The following is a 27,273-nucleotide window of genomic DNA, read 5'->3' on the forward strand; positions in this document are numbered from 1 at the left end:
TCCTCTAAAAGTAACTGGTATCTCCGCACCATGAAGGCTACGTAAGAAAATTTTCTTATTGATATCGTGTCATTTTACACGCACTTCTTGTTAGTGGATATTGATCAGGGACAATGATCGAAGAAAACAATATTAGAGTGAAATAAACCAGGTTTATTAGCTGCGTGGCGCGACGAATGACCAATGTATTACTAGGTAAGTAAATCAAAGGGTACTTAGACATATATATTTACGATATATATATGTAAGGAAAAAATAACAAATATTCTAAATGCAATAAGTGAAAAAGTGAGAACTCCCGATCGGAATAAGCGCACGTGTTTGCAGTAACAAACACACGTATTAGTGAATACTGGAAATAAAACTCTCATTCGCAGAAATAATAGTCGCAGCAGGCAAAACCATCTGATATATATATATATATATATATATATGTGTGTGTGTGTGTGTGTGTGTGTGTGTGTGTGTGTGTGTGTAAGTGTTATTGATATACTGTACGACGCCCAATAGTCATTTCCGTTCGAATGTAACGCATAACAGCACTATTGAAATCTCAAAGGTGAGTGACTGCATACAAGTGCAGGACTGTTATTCCGAATGATTTTGCTGCCGGAGAATCGTGGCTGTTGCGCAGAGGCGCAGTTCTTGAGAGAATTAACGGACGGGTGTTAATAAGTCCTGCTTAACAAGTTCCTCGCTCTCATTCAATATAAACGCCCCCTTTTGGGGCAGCCTGTAAATCTGCTAACTTGATTCAGTCAAGAATTTTTGCCAGTCTCACCATGTTTGCAACCCAATAAAACTGAGTGCCCCATGTGGTACCACACTTCTTCAACGAATGCAACAGATCTGCACATATCTCTACGTGTATGTGAGACATGCCGTTCCTTTAATTGTTTCATTATGGTCGTTATGATAGTGCACCGGATAACTGAACACAGCCGTTTATAATATACAAGCTGCAGAGTTGAGCGGTCATACATTTCGGAACGGCATTACATTTACGCATGAAATATAGGATAAGCGTAATATGTTTTTCTCGGAAATCAGACTCGAGAATAATTTATGTTGTTTGCACCCCCAGAAATGAGCCGAAGAACGCAGCCACCTGCTTTTTCCTTTTTATTTTTTAATATAAGCAAATTCTTGAGTTTTACGTGGCAAAACCACGATATGATTATGAGGCACCCAGTTTAGTTTTCACCACCTGGGGTTCTTTAACGCGCACCTAAATAAAAGTACACGAGTCTTTTTCCATTTCGTTCCCATAGAATTCCGCGACCTGGATTGAACCCGAGAGCTCCAGAATTAGCAGCGCAACGCCGTATCCACGATATAGGCACTAATTAGGCTACCGCGCTGGCTTTCTTTTTTTTTTCTTTTTTGAAGTATCGACTGAAATAAAAAATCCACGTATGGCTTACGGCCAAAGATTAGCATATAGAATGGGTAACTAAAACCGTTTTCGGCGCTCGAGGTCCGACTGCAATAAACGACCCCGTACCAATTACTTCGCATTCTGTTACGCGAGAAAGGCGGAAACTTGAATGGAATGTTGCACTGCAGTTTACTTTTTTTTTAAATCTATACCCATGCTTCTCGTAAATTTAAGTACAAGGCGCCGGATGGGGCAGATGTACTTTGCTTGTTTGAAGCGGCAAGTAGGAAGCTTGGTTACATATGTTGCTTCGTCTGCGTTTCCCAAGAACTACTGATACAAAACTATATGCGCAACAATGCACACGATAGATACATGCTGCTTCAAGAACGAGAAAAATATTTTTTCTCCAAGGGAACCGTACAATAACATAGTAGAATGAAAGCCAACACTGCGGCCGCAATGCACACGCATCACCGAGCGGCATTAAAAAATAAATGAAATAAAGAAGAGAAAGTAAAGGAATTCTTAAGCCATAAATACATGTCATATGTAATTATGAACACCATTTGAGCCGTCTGAACGCAAATATCAGCGCGCGAAGTAGCACGAATGACCCTGCCGAGCTGTATCGCCAGCAGTTTCCAACGGCGCGACCTTGATGCGGCCCAATCCACTTCGACCGCAGCGCCGCCCCAGTATTTTTCCACGTCGGGCGTCTCGCTGCAAAGCATGCGCCGCTCCAGGCGCTCGTCCCACTCGACCATATTCTAGTACACTCTAGTGGTATGCATGGGAATGCCGGTATATTGTGGATTCGGATTGGAAATTGGTGGCTTGCGAATGGTTCTACGGATTGTATTTTGGAGGTTAGTTTCGTTTTCGTTTATCGTTCTTCATGCCCTCAAGATTTTCTCACTTTCATGCCGTTCTTTTGTCGCTGCCTGCCTGTCTCAGCCTCTGCGAGCGGTGACGTTGTGGTGTAGCGGTTTTAGGGTTTGTATAATTCCGTTGCTACGACTATGCTAACGTCACGGTAATGTACTCTGCAAGCGATTGTGCGCGAGTTAATGGTAGAAATGGAGATGTTACGACCGTCGAAAAGGGACGTTTTTTGCGTGGTAGAAAGCGCATTCTTCGTTGGCAGTCCATGCGCGGGGCATTGCATCACTGCTGTAACATTGTGGGCACCTTGCCTCGGCTGCAGGGACAGCGCACATAAACAGCTGAAGCGGTTCTTTTTGTGATTAATTTGTTTCTAAAACGAAGCACTCAGTGACCCACAGAACTCGACCGTAGCGAGCCAAAGACGTTACGAAGTTATTGTGTTCTGCATAGCCTAAAACCGGTATCGTAGTTTGCACAATGCGCTTTTTATGTAGTGTGCGTAGGCTCTTATAGTTTTGAGGTGCTGGCCTTTTCGGCGTGCTTGATGGGCATCCCGAACAAGAAAGGTGAATCATTTGAGCAACTAGGGAGGATGGTCCAGCGGCAAATGTTCGAACATGAGAAAGGAAAATCCACCGTTTTGATTTAACCAAACTAGTGTAGTAAAGGGTATCCGAAAAGTATTGCCAACTTGCAGAGACTTTCGTTGGACCTGATCTAGCTTTGTGACTCAGAGATACTACGCACGATTTCGTGTTGCATCACTACTGCTAAACAAAAGGGAATTGCTGAACGATTCGATTCTGTCATTCGGTGATCTTGTTTACTGTGTTGTTTAATGCTGTACTGTTCCGCCTTGTGCCAATAAGCCGTCGCGTTATCTCGTAAGAATTGCATTTGTCGTTGCGAGTGGCCTAGCGCAGCTTGCATCATCGGTACTTGAAAATAACACATTGTTACCCTCAAAGTGGTAAGGTAAAGAGGATGGAAGTAGGTATTACCAAAATCAGTAATGTATAATTACTCTTGCTTTTATTAAATTTGCTGTGGGGCTCTAGCAGCTAGACTGCCTCGGTTCAGCGTCCGTAAATGGGACTACATGAGATTCATGTGGTAACTTATTCAAATTGTTTTGCCATGCAAGAATGCTTAAAGCAGCTACTCATCCATATAACCTCATACTTCGCTTTTTTTCATCTAGAACAGTGCGTATATTGCACAAACCATTTTTCTCGCATTATAAAATTTTCTATACATGGAAATTGTACTTGCCTGCACCATGTGGCATCCCAACAACATAAAGGCTCTAGTATCTATTTAACTATTGCTCTCCACTCTCTTTAGCCTACTAGGGTTAAGGCATTGCCAAAGCCCCAGCGTATCCCAAGGGGGAACCACGAGATGAGAGTGGTGGGGCTCAACATCTCTTGCGCCCCCCCGCATAATTTTTGTAATCGCCACATGCTGCAGCCACTGGGTCAACTGCATGACGCTAGTGTCATGTAACTACACAAAAGCAACAAATCTTGCTGTCTTCGCAGAAGCTGTGTCATCACAGAAGCCGGGTATCGTACCTACACAACAGCAACAACTCTTGCTGTCTTTGCACGAGTTGTCTCGTCACAACACTTGCAGACCCTGTAACTACACAAGAGAGTCATCTGTTGCAGTCTTCGCCGAAGCTGTGTCATCACAGAAGCCGGGTATTGTACCTACACAACAGCAACAACTCTTGCTGTCTTTGCACAAGCTGTCTCATCACAACACTTGCAGACCCTGTAACTACACAAGAGAGTCATCTGTTGCAGTCTTCGCAGAAGCTGTGTCATCACAGAAGCCGGGTATCGTACCTACACAACAGCAACAACTCTTGCTGTCTTTGCACGAGCTGTCTCGTCACGACACTTGCAGACCCTGTAACATACAAGAGAGTCATCTGTTGCAGTCTTCGAGAAAGCTGTGTCATCACAGAAGCCGGGTATCGTACCTACACAACAGCAACAACTCTTGCTGTCTTTGCACGAGCTGTCTCGTCACAACACTTGCAGACCCTGTAACTACACAAGAGAGTCATCTGTTGCAGTCTTCGCAGAAGCTGTGCCATCACAGAAGCCGGGTATTGTACCTACACAACAGCAACAACTCTTGCTGTCTTTGCACGAGCTGTCTCGTCACAACACTTTCAGACCCTGTAACTACACAAGAGAGTCATCTGTTGCAGTCTTCGCAGAAGCTGTGTCATCACAGAAGCCGGGTATCGTACCTACACAACAGCAACAACTCTTGCTGTCTTTGCACGAGCTGTCTTGTCACAACACTTGCAGACCCTGTAACTACACAAGAGAGTCATCTGTTGCAGTCTTCACAGCTGTGCCATCACAGAAGCCGGGTATCGTACCTACACAACAGCAACAACTCTTGCTGTCTTTGCACAAGCTGTCTCGTCACAACACTTGCAGACCCTGTAACTACACAAGAGAGTCATCTGTTGCAGTCTTCGCAGAAGCTGTGCCATCACAGAAGCCGGGTATCGTACCTACACAACAGCAACAACTCTTGCTGTCTTTGCACGAGCTGTCTCGTCACAACACTTTCAGACCCTGTAACTACACAAGAGAGTCATCTGTTGCAGTCTTCGCAGAAGCTGTGTCATCACAGAAGCCGGGTATTGTACCTACACAACAGCAACAACTCTTGCTGTCTTTGCACGAGCTGTCTCGTCACAACACTTGCAGACCCTGTAACTACACAAGAGAGTCATCTGTTGCAGTCTTCGCAGAAGCTGTGCCATCACAGAAGCCGGGTATTGTACCTACACAACAGCAACAACTCTTGCTGTCTTTGCACGAGCTGTCTCGTCACAACACTTTCAGACCCTGTAACTACACAAGAGAGTCATCTGTTGCAGTCTTCGCAGAAGCTGTGCCATCACAGAAGCCGGGTATCGTACCTACACAACAGCAACAACTCTTGCTGTCTTTGCACGAGCTGTCTCGTCACAACACTTTCAGACCCTGTAACTACACAAGAGAGTCATCTGTTGCAGTCTTCGCAGAAGCTGTGTCATCACAGAAGCCGGGTATCGTACCTACACAACAGCAACAACTCTTGCTGTTTTTGCACGAGCTGTCTCGTCACAACACTTGCAGACCCTGTAACTACACAAGAGAGTCATCTGTTGCAGTCTTCACCGAAGCTGTGTCATCACAGAAGCCGGGTATCGTACCTACACAACAGCAACAACTCTTGCTGTCTTTGCACGAGCTGTCTCGTCACAACACTTGCAGATCCTGTAACTACACAAGAGAGTCATCTGTTGCAGTCTTTGCAGAAGCTGTGTCATCACAGAAGCCGGGTATCGTACCTACACATCAGCAACAACTCTTGCTGTCTTTGCATGAGCTGTCTCGTCACAAAAGTTCAGTATCAGAACAACAGGAAAACTGCAGCTCTAGCTGTCTTTGCTGGAGCTGTCGTGTCACAAAAAGATTGTATGATTTTTTTGTGTGCAATGTAGAATCTTTCTGCTCAAAGTGACTCGCTAGGTCAAATACTGGTGAGCAAATAGCACACGCTTTGTGAGCATGTGCCTGATGTATGCACCGCGCTCCTGCTCAGTGCGGCATCTACCAATTTCTTTCATTCGGAGAGTGACATACTTTTTCTGCAGCACTTTTGTGAGGCTTATCACATGCTGCGGGTCTTCAGAGTAGTGTGTACAATTGTTAAGCATGACTTCATATTGCTTCACGAATTGTTGGAAGGCCCTAAGAGTTATCTTGTGGATGTTGTCTCCTGTCGTGTTGCCTTGGCGTAGCACTGTCTCTGCTGCACACATTGCTGCATGCACAAAGCGTGATGGTTATATAAGACCACCATTGTCCTTTATCTATGTTAGCAAGCTAGTCACAGTGTCATTGGTGAGCATTGCTGCGCATTCCGCGCAGTGAAGATGCTTGCTGGTTGCCCTAACCACAAAGCCACCGATGTAGCGGACGACTTCACTGGCATATTCGCTCAGAGCGAAGTAGTCGTGCTCAAGCAGAGCATCCACCAGTGTAGCTGACTGCTCTTCATAGATGTCACCCAAATCACTGCTGGGCTGCCCCTGGCTTCTTGAAAGGCATATCCCTTCAGTCTGTGCAGTTACGTTGGCATTCTTCGAACCAAGAACAGCTGCATTTACTATGGTCTGCCTGTAGGCGTGCCGGAATTGCACCGCTGAAGGGTTGTTATTCCAGCCACCTCGCTGCCTTATGCAACTAAAGTACATTTCCAGGGGGTCCTGGTTCAGGTTTCTCGTGCAGATGTACCTGCAAACAACAGGCAAGTTAGTACCTTGCTGCTTTATACCCAACACTGAAAACCAGTCGGGAAAAGAATGGTTGGGAATTATGGGGGAGTTTATTGAGCCACCAAACGTATGTGTCAATTTGTTCTTTAAATTTTTTCAACAATGGATATACTGAAATGCCACTTGCCTAGGTGCTGCCAAACTACATCTTCACCATCACGAAGACATTTATTCTTTCATTTCTTCTGGCATTTTGATTACAGTTCTGCTGTATGTTGAGCAGGCACCTGGGCAAAGTAGCACTTCCTGATCTTGTACAAACAGTTTCCCTTGTCTGTATTTCCTTGTGCTTTTTTTAAGTGCGACTGGCAAATAATGTGCATGTGAAGCATTTCTTTTTTTAATCTTAGGCTTTCCTCACAACAAAGCAAAGAAAACTATTAACATTTGAAGACATTACAAAATGAATATGTTCATTACATAATAGCAGGCTCCATGCGAGTGATGTTTTTCTTCTGATTATGTATGCATCAGGCAAATATGACTGGCTAGTTTTTAAGTGTGCTCCTTATATTTCCTTGTTATGGCATTTTCTTCTCTAATGGCAATATGGAGTAATTGTTACTGCCACTTTTCTTACGATTCCCTTTAGCACCCAGCACGGTCATCTTTTTTTTTAAAGATTATACCTTAAAACATGATGTCGGATATCATACTAAGAACTTAACGAGAGTAGTCAACGTGAATTACAATAAAATGCTTGGTATATGGAATAAAATTTGATGCTGTCTACCGTTTGTTATGAGCGGCTATGACAGAATTTGTCAAATGTTTCCCGTGTAAAAAAATATTGGTGCAACGGCAAAAACAGGTCACAGAGCACTGGTCAAGAGGAGTAGCAGCAGGTGCATTATGCTGTGTTTTTGTGGCACAAGGGGTGCATGGTGACAAACGGCACCAATGAGGTGGTTATCAGTTGCAATGAAGCTATGAAATTCTAATGATAAATGTAAACATGGCTGTAAATGGACCCAAAATCAGTTACTGCATGACTGCATGAAATATATAAGTACTACCAATACTACTGCTGCTACTGTTATACTAGCAAGTATAACAATGGCAGCGAGCTCTACTATGAGTAGAAAATATAAGTAATGACAAATAAATATTGTAGTGGTAGTCCTACTTTGCTCATAGCACTGCTTTGGGAATGTAAAGAAGACGATTGTCTTGTTTAGCTGAGTTAACAATGCTGTCTGTCTCTTTCACACTGGTAGTCGTAGCGTGGAGGAAAACAATTGTTTTCTGGTAAATAACACACAGACGTCGCTTTGTGGTGGACCCAGTATCACCGTACTGAGCCTGCAAAACAAGCTAGATAAAACAATATGGAATGCCACACAAGCAAAATCCGGCAAGAACAAGAGTCAGGGCAAGCCACGTTACCGATATGGGTGATTTTAGCGCTCCTGAATGTCTTTTGTCTGTGATGCAGTTATTTGATTTGTTTTTGATGATTTCCTCAAAACCTATTTCTTTTTTTTTTGCAATTCTCCCATACGCAAAAAGCATACCTCTCTTGAAAATAAACATTTTGTAGTGATACGTTGCACACCTATTTCTTGCATTAGGTTTGCCAGGAACCACCATAAGCAAAATCGTGCAACAGGTTTTCAATAAACTGCCTTCTACAGCAATGCATGTCATTTGGAAAAGCATATTCCTAGGGTTATTATATCACTGCTTCAAGGCATCACTAGATGTCATTAGTTTTGGTTCAATGCGTAGCTTAATGGCCCGCCCATATTGCCACCCGAAATTGTTTAGTTGTGAGGATGCAAATTAAACTTAAGTGCTGTTGTGAGACCACTATTTATTAATTTTATAAATATAAAGAATAATGAAAATTGTTATACACATTATGAGGCTGTCACATGGCTAAACGTGGTGTGCCCTGGTACATAGACTAGTAATGTGTATTCATTATCCTCTCCTGCATGTCTTTCGCTGGGTCTTGTCCTCAAGCTTTAAAAGTTCATCGAACATTTTGACTTCATTAATCATGGTAGATTGACGGTTGTGCGTGTTAAACTAACACGTGTTAAGCAGCCTCCACCTTCATGAAAACAGTACAAGGAGCACCCTTAATATACCATAAGACAGCTTGAAATGTTTACTTTGTCTTGAGATTATTGTTCATTATTTTACCTCATGGCAAACTTTTGTCTTTTTAATCACCTTATCTTGGCACCTGTGCACTACATCTACCTATTCACTTACTTGCACATGTCAGCATCGAGGAGCTTTTCTGCCAGCTGGGAGACACTCTTGAGTGTGAATGCGAGTGCAATCACAGACATTCGCCTGCCATCCTGGGTAACGAGCCTTTCATTGGCCAAGCGCAGCTGCATGAGTTCTAAGCTAGTGGCTTCCATGGTCTCTCTCTGGAAAGCTAACGTTGATGGCCGCAGTGGAGCCTTGAAGCCAGTGGCGACAGGGTTGCTGGAGTTCAGCAGGTCGAATGCACTAGAAAGGAAATGGTAAGTGTAGCATTAGATTAAACAACCAAGCAATTTCTGAAAGATGCTTTCTAGACATGCACATTTTAAACAAGGTAAAGTGTTCATGATGCTTATGCATTTCTGACATCTAAGGGTTCGTTTGTAAAAATGCACTTGCTGTTATGTCCCCAACAGACATACCGAGTGTTCCAGCGAGCACTTTTGAAAAATTTTAAAGGTTGCTTGTGGCAGATAGCACAATTCTAGTTCATGAGCTGGTCTACTTGAAGAGGCGGACATTACTTACAAAAAAATTGAAATTGCATTATCGACTAATGAACAAAAATTTCAGTAATTAAATGTTTAACTACCGAGCTTGTGGCCTATATTGCAATTTACAAATTTTAGCCGTGGAGTTCGCAAGGCCACTTGGAACAAGTTCTCTGTATGACACCAATTTTGAGATATCAATTCCCGAACTTTGCAGAGAAATGCATTGGCGTTCCAGTTACTGTTGTGATTCAATGCATGAAACAAGTACCAAGATATCACCGCAAGGTCACACCAGTTACTGCTTCTTGATACTTTCTTTGCCATTATAAAATTATAATTCTTACATAAAAAATGCACAGCATATTGGATTCTATGTATTACTATAAATGATGGTCACTTGATTTCCACCAACGCCTCGCAACACAATCTGGGCAGCTGCCAGTCCTTTTAAACTACAAGACTATCTTCCTGCTGGTAAACATGTCATTTCCGTAATTGTTCAAAAGCTGTAATTGCAAATATATGAAATGGACATAACATGTACTGCTTCCCCATACATTTAAAAACATTTCTTATTTCTTCACCCGTTACTTAGTGCATAACTAGTGAATGTTGCGACTGTAAGTTGATCTGCTTGTGTCACATTTCATGTAATTAATAACAAACTGTTCTATTGAGGTGCTGTATTATGTAATCCCTTTCTGTACGCTGCTCAACAGAAGTGTGTGATAACAGAACCCGTATGAAACTCTTCACAGGCTTTATTCACACAGAGACATTCGCACTCAAGAGACAGTGCTGACCCCCCCCCCCCCCCTTATGTAATACCCTGAAAGGGGTCTTTAAGGGACAATAAATGATAACAAACACAGTGACGACCACGGTAATATGTAATAAATTAAAATTTGTTTGGACGCCCCCATGGGTGCCTTGTTCACATTGACTAGGTCATTGTGAACAGCAGGTGATTGTAAAGAAGGCTTCCATGGGATAACCGAAACACTTTTACTTCAATACATATTCCCTTGTTCGGCACTATGTGTATTACATAGTATGCCTCCGTGATTTTTTGTTACCATCATAGTGATTGTGATGTGCAGTACAGACAGTAAATTAATGTGTCAATATTTATGTATTCTTTTTCTTTTTTTTCAGATTATCAGCAACCAACATTATTAATAATGGTGTAGTATTATGTAAGCATCCTTTTAAGTTCCTGGTGCATTTGAAATCGTGCAGTGCGCATGTGTATTGCTTACTAGTATTTCATGTACAATGTCTCGGCTGCTTCATCATGTCCACTGTTGTTCCATTGCCTTCTCCCCAACGTATCTTGCAAAGCCTTCCACATTTCATCTTTAGTAATACTTCGGACCAGACCTGTCTTTTCTGTACCCACATATGTGCTTACGTTGCGACTCCATGTTTCAAATTGTAGTTTATAAAAAAAATTACTAGTTAAATAGAAAATGAGACATCCTCCCAATCGTAGCAATTGCTGCAAAGGAAACCCATACGGGTTCCTCGAAAGAAAATCCTCGCAGTTGAAGAAAAATGCATTCTGCTCCGGTACTCGAACCTGAGACCACCGCCTTTCCGGGGCAGCCGCTCTACCATCTGAGCTAATGAAGTGACTAGCAGATGGCAGGGCGAAGTCGAATTCAACAACTTGAATCTAATGCTAGTGTTTTGGCATAACAGTTCATTGGAAACCCGCTAGGTGGAGAGAGGTAATTAAATGGGAAATGAGATATCAGCCCAATCGTAGCAATTGCTACAAAGGAAACCATATAATTAAGGATACCATTTTCATATAAGTACCTCTGTCCACCTAGCGGGTTGCCGGTGAACTATTACGTCAGGAACTACTAGTAGTACTGTGAAATACTAACATTCATTTGCATATGCATGAAGCCACATAAATGGTCATATTATGTTATTATTCTAGCACGCACTTGCCTGAAAGCTGAAGGTAGCATTATATACACAAGGCCTTGCTTGTTATTGTACAGTAAGCTTAAATGGCCTACTGCACTGTTGTTTCAGGTATTAACAGTATAATATGTTTGACTGTCTGCATAACTCAGGTTTTGATATTTAGAGGAAATTGCACCTAATGAGGTATTCGTGTCACAAGCTGCATACATGACTTTATGAAGTGTTGTATACTTTGTGAAAACCAGAGCCTATGCCATTGGAAATCCACATTTAATTTATATGAAATGTTCATCCAGTACGTTCAGTCTAGCTAATTTTAAGGCACAGTGTGCACGGAAAATGCTTCATTAGCGCCCTTACCGGTCCACCATGGCTATGAAGTTGGCTGTGCTCATGCAGTTGCCGAAGCCAGGCAGCTTCAGCAAAGAAGCGAACTCCAGCGCCTTGCTCACGGAGCTTCTGAACTTCTGCGCCGCCAACTTCACTTTCATGACCTGTTGGAGGCAGGGAAAGAAGATCTGTAGAAGTTATACATGCATTATTTCAGGCTTACCTTACCTGTTGGTAATAATTGATGTGCGACTTTGACAGCTTGTTAGCTGCACGCAGGCCTTCCTTCTCCTGCAGCTCTTGTAGTGCCTTGAGATGCTTCCATAGCACTCTCTGTGATATAAAAGGATGCAGCGGTGCAAGTCCTCTTTTGCTAACCCTGAGACGTTACTCTCATGACTAACGTCTGCTTACGTCAACATACTCACAGCGTATCTGTGCAAAAGCTTCATAAAAACTCACTAGATATTGTGCGGCCCAAATTATGCGACGGAAAAATTCATCTTAAATTATTAGAGGAAAACCACCTTCCCCATTTAAGGTCCATGTGTTTTGCTTCATATAGTGACTGTTTGTTTACCATGCCCAACACTGACTGCGGCAACTTTTCTTCTAGGTTTTCTAATACTTTTGGATTTCGTTACAGCCTAACCTTAAGGAACCCTGCACTATTAAGATGTTTAGACACATCCTTCACAATTTTCTTCAAGTTGTGTAATAGTTTAGTAATTAGCAGTGACATGGTGTTATTTCTTGTTTATTTGGACCACAGACGGTTCAAGAGATACATAATTGTGCATACCATGTACATGTAACATAGCCGATGCATAATAAAAAGCTATTCTTATTCTGATACTACAGCACATTTTTGACTTCATGTCTAGCACTTCAGTGTTGTATTTTGTACCAGCGTTTTTATTATTAGAAGTCCATGTAGCTCTTCTCATAGTCTCCTGTACGTTTTAAAATCCCCCTTATTACAAAGTATTTAAGCCAGACTTAATGCTGTTGGCATCTATATTGTGTGAAACTTATCGCATTTACTGTTCTTTCCATAATTGTGCTGCACAGTTACATACAGCCTACCACCTCCACCTTGTTTATAGCATTGGCACAAAGTGCACTCTGTTTTTTCAAACGTTGTATAATGCATAAAGCAATTTCCAACATGCCTTTGCAGACCTACGTCAGCAATCATAAGTAATATGCAGTGAAGATTCTAACAAGTATTCTGGTGTTATTACAGTTGCTTGCTTCAGTGCTGGTTCAAAAGAGAAGCTAAGTAAGCTGCCACCTCGGCCTCTCGTTTCCAGTGACACAAGCAAAAATCATCCACCCATAATAACCGTTATTGTCCACTTTCCTTGTGCGGCTCTGGGTTACTAAACAATATAAGGAGGTATACAGCTAGTAGTCTAAAGGCATAATCAGCACTTCATCAGTGAAAACGTATAACAAGTGGTAATTTTTGACAAACTGAGTGTAGACACTCGATCGATGGCTTTTATTTTCTTTCCACCTTGAAAAAAAAAGGAGACGGGACTAAAAGCTGGGGTACAGCTTGTTGAGGGCCCTGCCCCCTTATACAGTTGACAGCAGAGCACTGCAGAACATCACGAAAATGCAACACTTAAAAACAGTGTAATGCTTGGAAGAAACTGCACATTTAAGCACAAATAAAAAGCTGTATACATACGTATATATTTATACACAAATACAAATATTTACACATATAGATATGCATCATGCACACAGATCTACGTACACACATGACAATTACTGCTTGGTAGTTTCTAAAACTGAACAGCACCTGCCTAGCAAGTAATTTGTCTAAATGGCTTTCGCATTTAGCATAAACTAGCAAGTTATGAATAAATGCTGTAAGTACATTAAGCCAGCAATGGCAGAATGGCCAACAGATCAGAAAGGCAGTTGTGTGCGTAAAATGATATAGACCAATGGCTTCTTTATGAAATTATTGTCCCGATATTTTAGGTGAACTATTTGCTAAACTACTAATGAAAAAGTTAGTCGTGTTTGAAAAAACATGACTGCCACGCCAGCAGATTTCTGAAAAGCGTGTGGCACCAGAAACCGCAATGTTAATATGTCACATGGATTATGGCACTCCTGAGATACAAATTTTAAACCTGAATAAACATCGTAACCACAACAGGCACGGAAAAAGATAATATTCATCAGTGAAGTAGAGCCTTTCATAGATTAGTGTATTTCTTTAAAGCAGATATGTGAAAAGTCGCATTTCTCACCCCGTGGGTGCTGCTCAAGAGAACACCTTTGTCCCCAAGCAGGTTACGCAGAAGCTTTAGGCCATGGCAGGCATCAAAAATCATGAAGATGATGTCCTCTTCGTTGCTTGGATGTGGGAAAAATGTCTTCAGTGCCTCAAATGACTGCTCGTACACGCGACAGCCGAGTAGCTTTGCCATGGACACATTGGCAGCAAGGCAGTCGCATACAACAGCTACAACTTGCAACCCACACTCGCTGATGCAGTGGATTGCCTCAGTTAGCAGGTTCTTAAGTACTTCTCCTGAGAGACCAGCAGTCAAAAAATATCCAAATGGCATCTTCCAGGGCGCTGCAATTCCGACCACCATGAAGACAAGTGCTTCGGTGGCCAATGGCACATTATCTGCATCAGTGGGTTCCTGACTGTGGCCCAGGTCAACAAAGCCAATGAGGCGTCCTGTTGCAGTGTCCAGCTCACAAGTTTTCTTAATGCTCATGCCATCGAGCACAATGCTGCACAGGCGCTCCCTTGGGGCATCATTTTTTGCCGCACCTTCAGGTCTTCCAAAACTTCAGCAGTGAAGCCTGGCCACCCTTGCACAACCTTCAGCCACTTCCTTATGGCCTGTACACTTGGCATAGGAAACAAGGTACTGAGGTACTCGTATGTTCGTGGAGAGTAGTAATGCACTGTTGATGCAAACTTCTTCATCTCATCACTGTACCTTCTTCCACGAGGCTGTTCTGCGGCATTTTTGCTCCAGCTCTGCATAATTTCCAGTGGCAGGTTTCCAAATTCTTCTAATTTTCTTTGTGCTTCATCTGAAAGAATGTTTCTTTCTTTCATTTTTACTATGACAGTCTGCAGGCTCTCATTTTTCTCTTTCGCTCGAGCTGTTCTCATTCCGAGTGCCTTTATCTTCTTTCTAGCGGTTGTCAGCTTATCTCCCAGCCTCTTCACTTTGGTCTCTGGACAATCTCTTGAGCAGTACTCGTGGTCGAAGGTGCTGGATGCTGTTGCTAGAGCACTGGTTGATGGCTGTGGTGAATGGTCAGTGCTTTTTGGGGATGCATGCTTTGCCAGGACTGCATGGCAGCTGGACAGTGGTACATCCTAGAAGGGATGATAAAAATGGCTTTATGTGTGCAAGGAAGCATACGTAGCAGTTATTAATATCAATACAACCTTCTTTTGTGGATATGTTTAGTTTTCATCAACTAACGAGCAAACTCAACCAAGCTCATTTTGCTGGAGAGTTCTAACTGTACTGTTAGTTGCTTGGAAAATGCATTTAAAGAAGTATTACTAAAGTCAGCTCGCACATGTACGAACGGCTTTATTCAAGTCATGTTTCTGCTTGCATGCCATTATGGATGCGCATGCCCGAAATGACTGTTCTGTTTTAAAATATCCTTGCAAGCATATTGCAACTTGGCCAGATTACACAATCTACCTTCAACTACATGAACATACTTTACTGTAGACACAAAGGCTACACCAAAAACATACCAATACCTTTTTTTAAGTTTACAGCACAAAAACAGACATGCGGTACACAACCTAAGCACTACAGTAAATACTTTGTCGGAACGTGCAAACTTAGCTTGTACACACACTGCTTCAAGCAGAGTGTTTCTGAATAGATAACTGGACCTCATTCATAAAAGATAATTCTTTTTATGACATGCAGAGTACACATAGATGGTGCACCCGCCGTGGTTGCTCAGTGGCTATGGTGTTGGGCTGCTGAGCACGAGGTCGCGGGATCGAATCCCGGCCGCGGCGGAAGCATTTTGATGGGGGCGAAATGCGAAAACACCCGTGTACTGAGATTTAGGTGCACGTTAAAGAACCCCAGGTGGTCCAAATGTCCGGAGTCCCCCACTATGGCGTGCCTCATAATCAGATCGTGGTTTTGGCACTAAAACCACATATTTTAATTTTTTTACACGGATGGTGGACGTGTGTTTTTTTTTGTATGTTGAAATAACACACCCGGCATACATTGCGACAATTCACAAAACTTAGTGCATGGCGGATGGCTGCTCTTCCACTGTGACGTGTGGATGCAAGCCCCTGTGTCATGATTTGCCTCATTCTGTCCAGACATTAAGAAAATCTCGTATGGCTGATCACTCAAGCAGAAATAAATAAAAGAGAATTGGTTTATTGTCTGGGAGCATTATTTCCATGTCAGAAAAAAATATTTTTCCTAAATGATGTCCCACTTCCACATTGCTTCCTTGCTTTGACCACCATCTTTCTGAATGTATACGTGTTTCCCCATTTGGCAAAATTGCCATTCACAGTGTGTCCTTTTTTTCTATGGTTTCGTGCTATGAACCTAGTAACCTGTCAACGAGGTCGAACTACCACCCTTGCCATGGAAATATTTTTCAAAGGCTGAGCCTTCTGCTTCTATTTGTTCATGCTATTGTACACATGTTACACACATACTTATATCCTTAAGTTGCTTTGCAATGATTTTCTAACATTAAAACTACGTCTGTGTTGTTCTTCTAATATGCATGCTACTGGGTTTCAATAGCATTATTACATATGAGATCATACATGTGTGCTTTCAGTGCCACTTGGACGCTCAAACTGTGATGGCACAGCACTCTCAAGCAGCAGGCGTTTATGCAGGCCACTCCTGAAGTCAGATGGCCTGAAGTGTGCAGAGCACAGCAGGTGGTGATTTGAAGGTTTGAACTCTGGTTGCCCCATCGCTTCAAGCCATTTCTCCAAGAGAGCTGGTTTTTCTAATGGGAACCTGTATGAGTTGAAGGTACAAAATAAAAAAATAAATAATTCAAATATAACAACAATAAAATGTGTTGGTGCATTGTGAATCTGCTTCCTCTATACTGCTTTTTCAGCCTTCTGCGAATGCTGGTTAAGCGAGTGACTTTGCTCAACATTCAGCAAACTGTTTTGAAGAATGCTCGATTTTCTGTCAGATTTATCTTGTAGCGCTTGTCATTGTGTCGGAAAATATTTGTTTAAAGTTGCATTATAGCAACAGGACAACTATGACTTGCTTAGGAGATATGAAATGACGCGAACATTGGTATATGACGAGGGGACGACGAGCAAATAATGCTTTCGCTCATTTCGTCGCATTCAGCACTTTGCTCCTGTTTTTTATTCTAATAACCGAGGCAACATGGCTAATGAGACATTCTCAGTCACTTACCTGTGGTACGACACGTTTCTCCTACCAGGTTCGTACTTTTGTAAGCAGAACAAGTAAGCGCAACGCCAGGACATCGTGACGGTTGTTCAAGTACCGGCACTTGTTGTTGTTGTTGTTGTAGCCTATCACGCCTGTGGCTCCTACCCACGGAGGGGGATTGGCCAAGAAATGGGTGGATTATTCCAAATTAATATTGAGGATACATTTCCGAATATCTATGAAATTAGTATTCAACAGCGTAGAGTTATATGTTAAAGTAAATCAAGAAAGTCATATCGAATGAGTAATCAGTAATTTGAAAGTACAAAAAAAAGAAAGAAAAGGATAGAATTTAGCAGGGTATTCGTTTGGAGTCTGTAAGGAACGTTTGGACGGCGAAGCAAGCATCCCTGTGGCTGAATCCCAAAGTGGACGCCCCGAACGAAAGAATATTAGGTTCTGTTAAGTCCAGGCCAAGCCTTCGAAAAGGTATTTCCAACAATCGTTTTCTTGCCGCAGTAAAGCGGCGACAAGATAGAAGAAAGTGGTGTATCGTCTCTTCCTCATTACAAAACGGGCAGAGGGGGGAGGGAACCAAACCCGACCTGTGTAAGTAGAAATTTAGGGAGGGTATACGGCAACGTAATTTGGTGAGAGAGACCTCAAGCATCTTTGTGTTACAGGATTCGCTACGCCAGGGAAATATCAGGTGCTTATAATCTGGAGAAGCAGTCAGAACTGGGTTTGATAAGGCTTTTCTAATTGATCGCAGCCGAAATCTAGCCGCCGTGATGTGTGCAGTCACTGGTAGAATGGGAAGAACAGGGCCGGAAAGTGAGGTCTTTGCCAGTGAATCGGCAGTTTCATTAAAAAACAACCCTTTATGACCAGGTACCCAAATCAGATGAACACATTGCACATGGGCAGGAACTAGCAAGTAAAATAGTTTTAGCATAGGTGAATCATTAGAGGCGGTAAGGGAAGAGCAAACAGAAAGGGAGTCAGTAAGGATAGCAGCTGTTGTAGTCGTTTGGTCTAATTTACGTAAAGCTAGGATTACTGCTAAAAACTCGGCCAGAAAAATAGGCACAAAATCAGGCAATCTTAAAGAAAAAGACCAGTCGAGTGCAGGACAAAATATCCCAATGCCAGTCTTTTCCTCGCTCTGTGATGCATCTGTTGCAATGATAATATTTGTTCCTAGGGAGCTTAGGTGGTCTTGTAACATGGCGTTTAAGATGCTGTAAGGTAGTAGTTTTGCGTGGTTTGGGAAAATATCGTCGAACCTGATATCCAGGTAATGTGAATGAGTATTGTTAGGAAGCACATCGCGAATTTGCACATTTAGTGGTTCAAGTAATTTTTGCACAAATATAATCTGTGGTGTATGAAACCTGGGCCAATGAACGGGAAAAAATAATTGTGGATCGGAGATGAAAATTATTTGAGGACGGCTTAATGGTGATTCATGTAGTCGTAAGAAAGTCTGAACGGTCAGAAGGTGAAATCGGCATATAATAGGTGGGATTCTCGCTTCCAGATATAATACGGCATTTGCAACGTATTTTGGAAGGCCTAAGCACAGACGTAGCGCCTCTCGCTCTAATAAAACTAGCGGTCGAAGCTTGTATGACGGAACACCTGAGAATAAAACACAGCCAAATTCTAATACTGGACGAACGTACATTTTATATACCATCAAAAGGGATTTTCTTCGCATACCTGTTCTTCGATTGCTTAACTTGCGCAAGATGCCCATTGTACGAGCTCCTTTTGTTGCAATATATTCAATATGCGGCCGCCAGTTAAGATTTCCGTTATAGATAACTCCAAGGTACTTCAGTGACTGAACTTGTGGGATATCTTCGAGATGATAGTTAAGCGATATGAATACTGGGTCTTTAACGGGAAAAACAAGGATAGCACACTTATTAGCATTCAGGTTTAAGTGTAAGCTATCCAGCCAGCCTTCCAGTTTCTTTAGATAGGACTGCAAAATTTCGTAAAGGGAGTATAGGTCACTAGCCATACCAAAAAAGGCGATGTCGTCAGCATAAACGTAGGTACTGACACCTGGGTGAACGGGGATTCCGCTCAGTAAAATATTAAATAATATTGGTGAAAGTACCGATCCCTGAGGCACACCTCTTGTTTGCTTGTGTTTACCAGATGAATAGCCGCTTCGAAAACAAAAGAATTCCCTGTCTTTCAAAAATTCATGCACCCATGCTACAATATATCCTGGAAAGCCATGGCCCTGTAACCGATTTGTTAAAATTGCATGTTCAATGCTGTCATAGGCTTTACATATATCTAAAGTAACTAACGCCGCATATTGTTTTTTCTGTCTGGCGATGTTAATGCGACTTTCAAGGTCTACATGCGCGTGCCATATTGAATAGCCAGATCTAAATCCAATTTGACAAGGACTCAACAATTGATTTTCATCAATAAACTTCATTATATGCCCGTGAAGCACTCTTTCAATAAGTTTTGCTATGTTTGATGTCAACGCAATGGGTCTGATGTTGTCGATAGTATACCCTGCCCCTTGCTTTTTAAGTAACGGAATAATTTTGGCGATCTTCCATTCATGTGGAATCCATGCATTGCTAATAGAGTAATTTAGCAACTTCAGAAGCTCACGTGGGGCTTCTTGGAAGAAAATTTTTAACATTGCATTTGTTATTCCATCCGGGCCAGGCGCTGTAGTTGGTAACCGTAACATGATCTGTGCTAGTTCCGAATAGGATATCTCTTTGGAGTCCGAGAATGTAGGAGTAAGAACAGAATTTTGAAGACGCGTTGTGAACCGGCTCTCCAATCCTTTAGCCAATAGGTCTAAGGACTCCTGCATTTCCTGTGCGGTATAGACAATTGAGTCTACATTAACGCTCAGTGGGAGTCTGTTTCTAGATCGAAGGAAATAAAATAAAGCACGTTTGTTTTTGGATTCAGATAGATAATCAAAATGTTTTTTATCGTACTCATCTTTTGCGTGTTTGACAGTGCGTTTGAAGGTTGCCGAAATAAATTGATAATCTTTCCAATTCTGTGGGCTCTGATTATGTAGAAGTTTTTTCCAAGCAGCTTTTCTTCTGCGATAAACTCGTGAGCACTCATTGTTCCACCAGGGACTAGATGATGTACGTTTAGCTGTCTGAATTACGAATTCAGACTTTAGTCGGGACATCTGTAACGCTGAACAAATTTTCAAGCCAATGTCTTCGTCATTAGTATTAGTCAATGACTCAATGGAAGAGTGTAAGTAGTCTTTAAATTTTTTGCAATTAACAAATATTCTGTCTTGTCGCTCAACTGATGTTAATGGGCATGCAATTTCGAAGTATACTGGGAGATGATCACTGTTTGTAGAGAAATCAATCGTAGTCCAAGATGTCACGGCAATACTTGTGCTAGAAAACGTCAAATCTAACACTGAGCGAGATTGGCCACGGACAAATGTGGGTCGTCTCATATTTAGGCATGAAAGATTTTTATCTATGGTCCAGTCCCATAGACGCGTTCCACATGCATCTGTTCTGTAACCCCATGATACGTGATGCGAGTTGAAGTCACCAGTAAGGATGACTTGATTTTTGCAGCTAGCAAGTGCACTATCCAATTGATATGTACTGTGTACGCCCGTAGGGAAATAAGCATTTATAATCGAAAAAGTACGGTAGCCTGGTATGCTAAGGTGTACTGCCAAAATTTCACATTCCGGAGACATTAACTTGAAAGCTATTTTAGCCTTATGACAGAATTTAGATGACAACAAAATCATTAAACCACCTCCTAGTGAAAGGCGATCTAATCGAAAAAGTCGAAAATCTTTAAAATTAAAATTTTTCTCTGGAGTAAGCCAGGTTTCTTGTAAAATTATTACGTCAGGGTTAAGATGTGTAGTTAAGCAATTTAAGTCTATTGAAGCAGAAATCAAGGAACGACAGTTCCACTGTAGCACTTTTAAAGAAGCTATGGTGATGATCTAATTGATATAATTACTTCAGCGACTACCGTCGCAATGTACTTTCTTGGATGCCAGAATGAGAAATAGGATTACCCTTTTTGTTTTTGGAATAGGGACAAGACGCTGTTACTGGAGAACCAGTTCGCTTATGCGGCCTGGTATCATGACCTGTTTCCATGTCATCCTGTGAGTCTGTCTGACGCGAAGAACAAGGATCGGATCCAACAAACGTTGGGTCCGATCTGGTATTCGGCGCTAGGACTGAATTGGCTACCTGTTCTGCAGCACAAGCAAGCGATTTGGTGATTGGTGTTGCGGCTGTTTGCAACAGCTGTGTCATCTGAGCGGTAAACACTTGGGAAATGCATTCTGTAACAGTTTCAACAATATGTTGCATAGCCTTTGTCATCGCTTTTTCCACTGCTGACTCAATGAGTTTAGACAAGTTGTCTTCATTTAAAGTCGACTGCCTCGCAGTGACGCCAGCGTATCCAAAAGCTCTGTCCTTGACGACTGCAATAGCCTCTTGCCGCGAACATCTTCGCCTGTCAATTACCTCGAGGACCTGCACTTCATTAGCTTTTGCCGAGCAGTTTGCATAGTCAGCCGCATGGTTTCCTCCACACAGGCAGCATGTTTCGGTTTCAGCTGTGCACTCATTAGGGGAATGATCCTCACCACAGACGCGACAGCGTGCATTTGATTTGCAGCCTCCTGCACTATGGCCAAAACGCCAACAGTTCCGACACTGTAGTGGACGGGAAGGGAGAGGATCTACTCTAAAAATAAGTGGCCACACTTTTAGTTCAGATGGGCAGGACATACCAGCAAACGTAGCTATGACCGATTCAGTGGCAACTTTTTCCCCGTTTACGAGTCGGTTGCATCGGTATACGGCTATGACACCAGCATCAGACAACTTCTCCAGAGTCTCAGTTGGGCTCAATCGAGAGTCTACGCCCCGGACAATGCCTTTAGTGCATGCTAGATGGGGAGGAATGAACGCACTCACCGGCACAGATGCAAAAATCTTACTCTTTAGGAGGTCTGCAACACAGGTCGGATCTGATGACCTACAAACTATCCCACCTCTTCCAAATTGTCGGACATCGCTTATCATTTGGAAGTGACGCGTGATGGCTTGGAGCTCGGCCTGGACAGCCTGTGGGTTGTTCAGCCGGATGAATCCACCACTCGAGGGCACCAGCGCGACAGGGATGCTGCTAACACCGCTGCGGAAGAAAGATTCCAAAGGTAAATCATCAGGAGAAAGGGAGGCTGACCAAGGGCTGGGCCCTTGCCCAGGAGAGTTTTTAGACATCAGCGCTGCTTCAAGCACTAGGTAAGTCCTGTAAATATGAGATGGTTAAGATGAGTAGGTCAAATCCACCCAAAACTCAGCCAAACCACCGCGCAGTGAGCTTGCCAGGAGACTTCAGCGTGGACGTCGGGACGCCGATCCAAACGAAGAAGCCGAGCCCGAGTCTGTCGGGTCTCGAAACGAGAAACTGGGCAGCGTGAGGCGTGAAGAACCGTTCAAGGACGACAAGCCGAATCACGCGAGACCGTCCTTTTCCTTTTCGGCAAGTTGCATGTCGCTTGGGTGTCGTCGTCCTTTACCGGCACTTTTCGCGGGCACATAATGGAGCAGACGACAGAAGCTCAACTTTCTTTTCACACGAACAATACATCACATCAAATCGGCTACTTACATTATTTCTAATGCTAAATAATAATATAAAAATGTAAAAGCACAAGCACGTACAATTATTAAATCTCAAAAACATTGCAAGCGCATCGCTAAATCTGGAAGAGAAACCATAAGCCATGCTCTAGCAAAGCACATATGCAATTTTTGTTCTTCGAAGTTATCAAGTTGTCTCTATTTTGAACTGCGAGTAAACATAAAAAATGTACATAACATTTATTATGAAGCATTTTTAAGCTATACGCATAGAAATTGTTCTATAAATATTGGTTTCTGCAGCCATATCCACGTTTTAAACGAAGCCTCGTACAACACCAGCCAACACAAGCCTCGCAGACACATATCCCGTCATTCCCATGAGGGCACGGCAGCCCTTTATGAAACTTGCATAGACGGTGGCGCCACATTGCCCTCTAGGTTTTATAGTGAGAAACTCTATGAGCGGAACGACAAGTTAGCGTATGACGTCCCACCTAGCGGCATAAATGGGTTAACCGAAGTAAACACAATTTGCTAAGTCGCTCGCCGCCAGTACAACTCACACACGTTGATGATGATGATTGTTGGAGTTTAGTGGCGCAAGGGCCAGGTATGGCCAAAGAGCGCCATGACAGTATTAGTTCGCAGTGAAGTGATGAATTGAGAGAAGTAGATGTGACGTGGCTGTAAAGGGGCCTAAAATAATCGCTGTAAAGTGCGTAAAATCTACATGGAATAAGATATGGCAATGACTATTGACGTGTACTATGTTTAGCAATGTATTATTTACCTTCAATGATATGATATACAAGATATGTCAGATATAAAAATTGTCAAAAAACACTACTGCCTAAACAGAGCCCTTGAAACACAAGGGGCTGGAGGCATGTGCTTATACAAAACTATCACAGCGGCATCCTCTGGAGAGGGGATGCGCTACGAATGTGTTGGGCTTATAACATGCAGGACCACTTCGTTTAAGAAACCGAGGACTGCTTTGGTGTTAAACAGCGGTTCTTCACCAATAAACATCATAGGATGAAGAGGGATATGATAGTGAAGTGCTACAGGGAAATGTTTCCTTCTCTCTACTTCGGCTTCCCGACACTCCACGAGGACATGGAGGACGGTCAGCCTCTCACCACATCTACCACAGGTTGGTGGTTCATCACCTGTCAACAAAAAACTGTGGGTTCCGTACGTGTGTCCTATTCTCAGCCGACTGAATAGGACGTCAGTTCGCCGTGTTTTCGTTACGGGGGGCCAGAAACCTAACTGTGGTTTAATCAAGTGAAGCTTATTACTTGTTTCAGCATCCCACAAGCGTTGCCAGTGGCTTCGCAGTTTCTTTCGCAAGAAAGGTTTCAGATCTGTTACAGGGACAGCAGCTGTATGGTTAATAGCGTGCGATGTTATTGAAGTACCCATTCGGTCAGCTAGCACATTACCCTCAATGCTTCTATGGCCAGGCACCCAGCATATAATGACATGCTGGTTACATACATACGCTTGACAGAGAACGGAATAGAGCTCAGTAAGTACAGGATTTTTGTGTTTACCGAGTGACATCAATGCTTTTACGACGCTTAGGGAGTCCGTAAATATAATTGCCTTTTGAAGTTTTGATTTCCTTATATGCTTCACAGCCGACAACAGTGCATGGGCCTCAGCCGTAAAAATACTCGTTTCCGGGTGGAGTACACCGGATTCCGAGAAGGATGGGCCAACGGCTGCATAAGACACCCCGGCATGTGACTTGGAAGCGTCAGTGTAAAGCTCTGTACACGAGTACTTGTATTGAAGCTCTAAGAAATGCATTTTAATGTGTGCCTCTGGCGCGTGTTTAGTGACCTCTACAAATGATGTATCGCAATCTATGAGTTGCCAGTGCCACGGCGATAACAGTTTCACTGGAGCCATAGGACGATGATCAAGCAGCGGAACATCCATTTCCTCACTGAGGTTCCTCACACGCAAGGAGAATGGCTTTCTCGCTGCAGGTCGATTATGGAAGAGTGTGGCAGCGGTAACGTCATTTATGGTTGAATAAGAAGGATGTTGATGATTATGATGATGATTATTGGATGTTACTGGCGCAAGGGCCATGTGTGGCCAAAGAGCGCCAAGGCAATGCTAATTAGTTGTCAATGAAGCATGAGCTGTGAATTTTGAAGGGTAGATGTCACACGGCTGTATAGAGGCCTAAAAACATAAGTGCGTAGAATATATATGCATTAAAACTATGAGAATGACACGTGAGGTGTGAGACGTGCGGTGGTCATAAAAGATATGCACTGAGAGGATGATATAGAGAGATGTGGGTGTCAGCAGCACTAATGCCTCAGCAGGGCCCTTGAACGCAAGGGCCTAGAAGCACGTGCTCTGCAAAAACGTATTACCGTAGCAGCACCCTCCAGGTGGAGGACGTGCTACGAATCCCTTGGGTGTATAACATCCAGTACACCAACATCGTTTATAAAAGCTAAGATTGATTTACTTTCAAAGAGTGGGTCATTTCCTAAGAACATTGCTGGGTGTAGTGGGACTTGTTGACGGTATGGTAAACGAAAGTACTTTTTCCTGTGAGCCTCTAATGCATGACATTCTAGCAATACGTGAAGGACAGTTAACGTCGTGCCACATTTTCCACAGGTAGGTGGCTCGTCACCAGTCAACAGGTAGGAGTGTGTGCCATATGTGTGGCCTATTCGAAGTCTACAGATGATGACCTCTGTTCGCCGAGTTTTTGATATAGGTGGCCAGTTTCCTAGTTGTGGCTTAATGACATGCAGCTTGTTTGATGTTTCATTGTCCCATGAGCGTTGCCAATAGTTCCTTAGGCTTTTTCTTAGAAAAGGTTTTAAGTCTAAGGCAGGGACAGCTACAGAGGAGGAATTCATGTCTTTTGCTGCTATGGACGTGGCTGCTTCGTCAGCGAGCATATTTCCCTCGATGTCTCTGTGTCCAGGGACCCAACATATTATTATATGTTGATTACACAAGTATGTTACACACAGGAGTGAGTAAAGGTCATTCAATACAGGATTTTTACTTTTATGAAAGGAACTTAAGTATCTTACAACACTTAGGGAGTCTGTGTATATAATGGCTTTTTGTAGCTTTGTTTTTTTAATATGTTTAACGGCCGACCAAACTGCGTGTGCTTCAGCAGTAAAGATGCTCGTTTCCGTGTGCAGAACATCTGATTCGGAGAAAGAAGGTCCGAGTGCTGCGTAAGACACACCAGCATGTGATCTTGATGCGTCGGTGTAGTACTCCGGGCATGAGTATTTCGCCTGAAGTTCTAGAAAGTGCATCTTAATATGTGCTTCTGGGGCGTGCTTGGTGACCTCAGTAAACGATGTGTCACATTCTATGGGCTGCCACTGCCACGGCGGTAACAACTTTGCTGGGGGCATGAGACGTTGTTCAAGGAGTTGTACACCTACTTCTTTGCTGAGGCTCCGCACACGCAACGAGAAAGGCTCTCTCGCTGCAGGTCGATTCTGAAAGAGTGTGGTACTAGTCGTGTCATTTATGGTCGAATATGCCGGATGTTCAGAGTTGGCATTTACCTTTAGAAAATATGTGAAGCTGGAGTATGTCCTTTGTAGGTGGAGTGACCACTCATTTGCCTCTACGTAGAGGCTTGCCACAGGACTTGTCCTAAAAGCACCTGTGGCCAAGCGGATGCCCAGATGGTGCACGGGATCCAGCATTTTTAGCGCGCTGGGCGTAGCAGACTGGTAGACTATAGCCCCATAGTCTAATCGTGTATGTATAAGGCTCTTATATAGGTTCATGAGGCATTTCCTATCACTACCCCACGTTGTGTGCGACAAAAGTTTAAGAATGTTCATTGTCTTTAAGCATTTGTTCTTAAGATACTTTATGTGTGGGATGAATGTAAGCTTGGTGTCTAGTATTACGCCTAAAAATTTGTACTCGGTACTTACAGGTATCCGCTGTCCATACAGTTCTACGTCAGGATCAGCGTTCAATCCTCTGTTTCGTGTAAAAAGAACACAACAGCTTTTATTCGGGTTGAGCTTAAAGCCATTTTCATCAGCCCATTTGGAGACTTTGTTGAGACCGAGCTGAACCTGTCGCTCACAGATAGCCAGGTTGCACGACCGAAATCCTATCTGTACGTCATCTACGTATACCGAATAAAACATACTGCGTGGAATGAATGAATGCAAGGAATTCATCTTTACAATGAAAAGCGTACAACTAAGTACTCCACCCTGTGGAACCCCGGTTTCCTGAATAAAAGGTCTGGACAGAGTACTGCCAATTCTAACTCGAAAAGTACGGTTAGACAGGTAACTTTCTATAACACTAAGCATGCTTCCCCGAATACCCATCTCGGACATATCCCGCAATATTCCAAAGCGCCACGTTGTGTCGTAGGCCCTTTCCATGTCGAGGAATACGGATAAGAAAAACTGCTTATGGACAAAAGCGTTTCGGATATTTGCCTCGATACGTACTAGATGGTCGGTTGTTGACCGGCCTTCTCTAAAGCCACACTGGTATGGATCGAGCAGTTTGTTTGATTCGAGGAAATGCAGGAGACGGC

At 43.0% G+C, this 27,273-nt stretch overlaps 1 protein-coding gene and 1 long non-coding RNA gene across 2 annotated transcripts in view; one reads left to right on the forward strand and one right to left on the reverse strand.

Annotated features, from left to right (window-relative positions):
• LOC125943110 (uncharacterized) overlaps positions 1–27,273 on the reverse strand; it is a 492,224-nt gene that overhangs the window by 371,636 nt on the left and 93,315 nt on the right. The window lies entirely within an intron of this gene.
• Positions 8,451–16,702, forward strand: LOC125943114 (uncharacterized). The gene is made up of 3 exons (XR_007465568.1): positions 8,451–9,100; positions 10,490–10,530; positions 16,442–16,702. It is a non-coding gene; the product is annotated as an uncharacterized LOC125943114 (long non-coding RNA).

Source organism: Dermacentor silvarum, chromosome 2 (assembly GCF_013339745.2).
Source record: "Dermacentor silvarum isolate Dsil-2018 chromosome 2, BIME_Dsil_1.4, whole genome shotgun sequence".
Lineage (NCBI taxonomy): Eukaryota > Metazoa > Arthropoda > Arachnida > Ixodida > Ixodidae > Dermacentor > Dermacentor silvarum.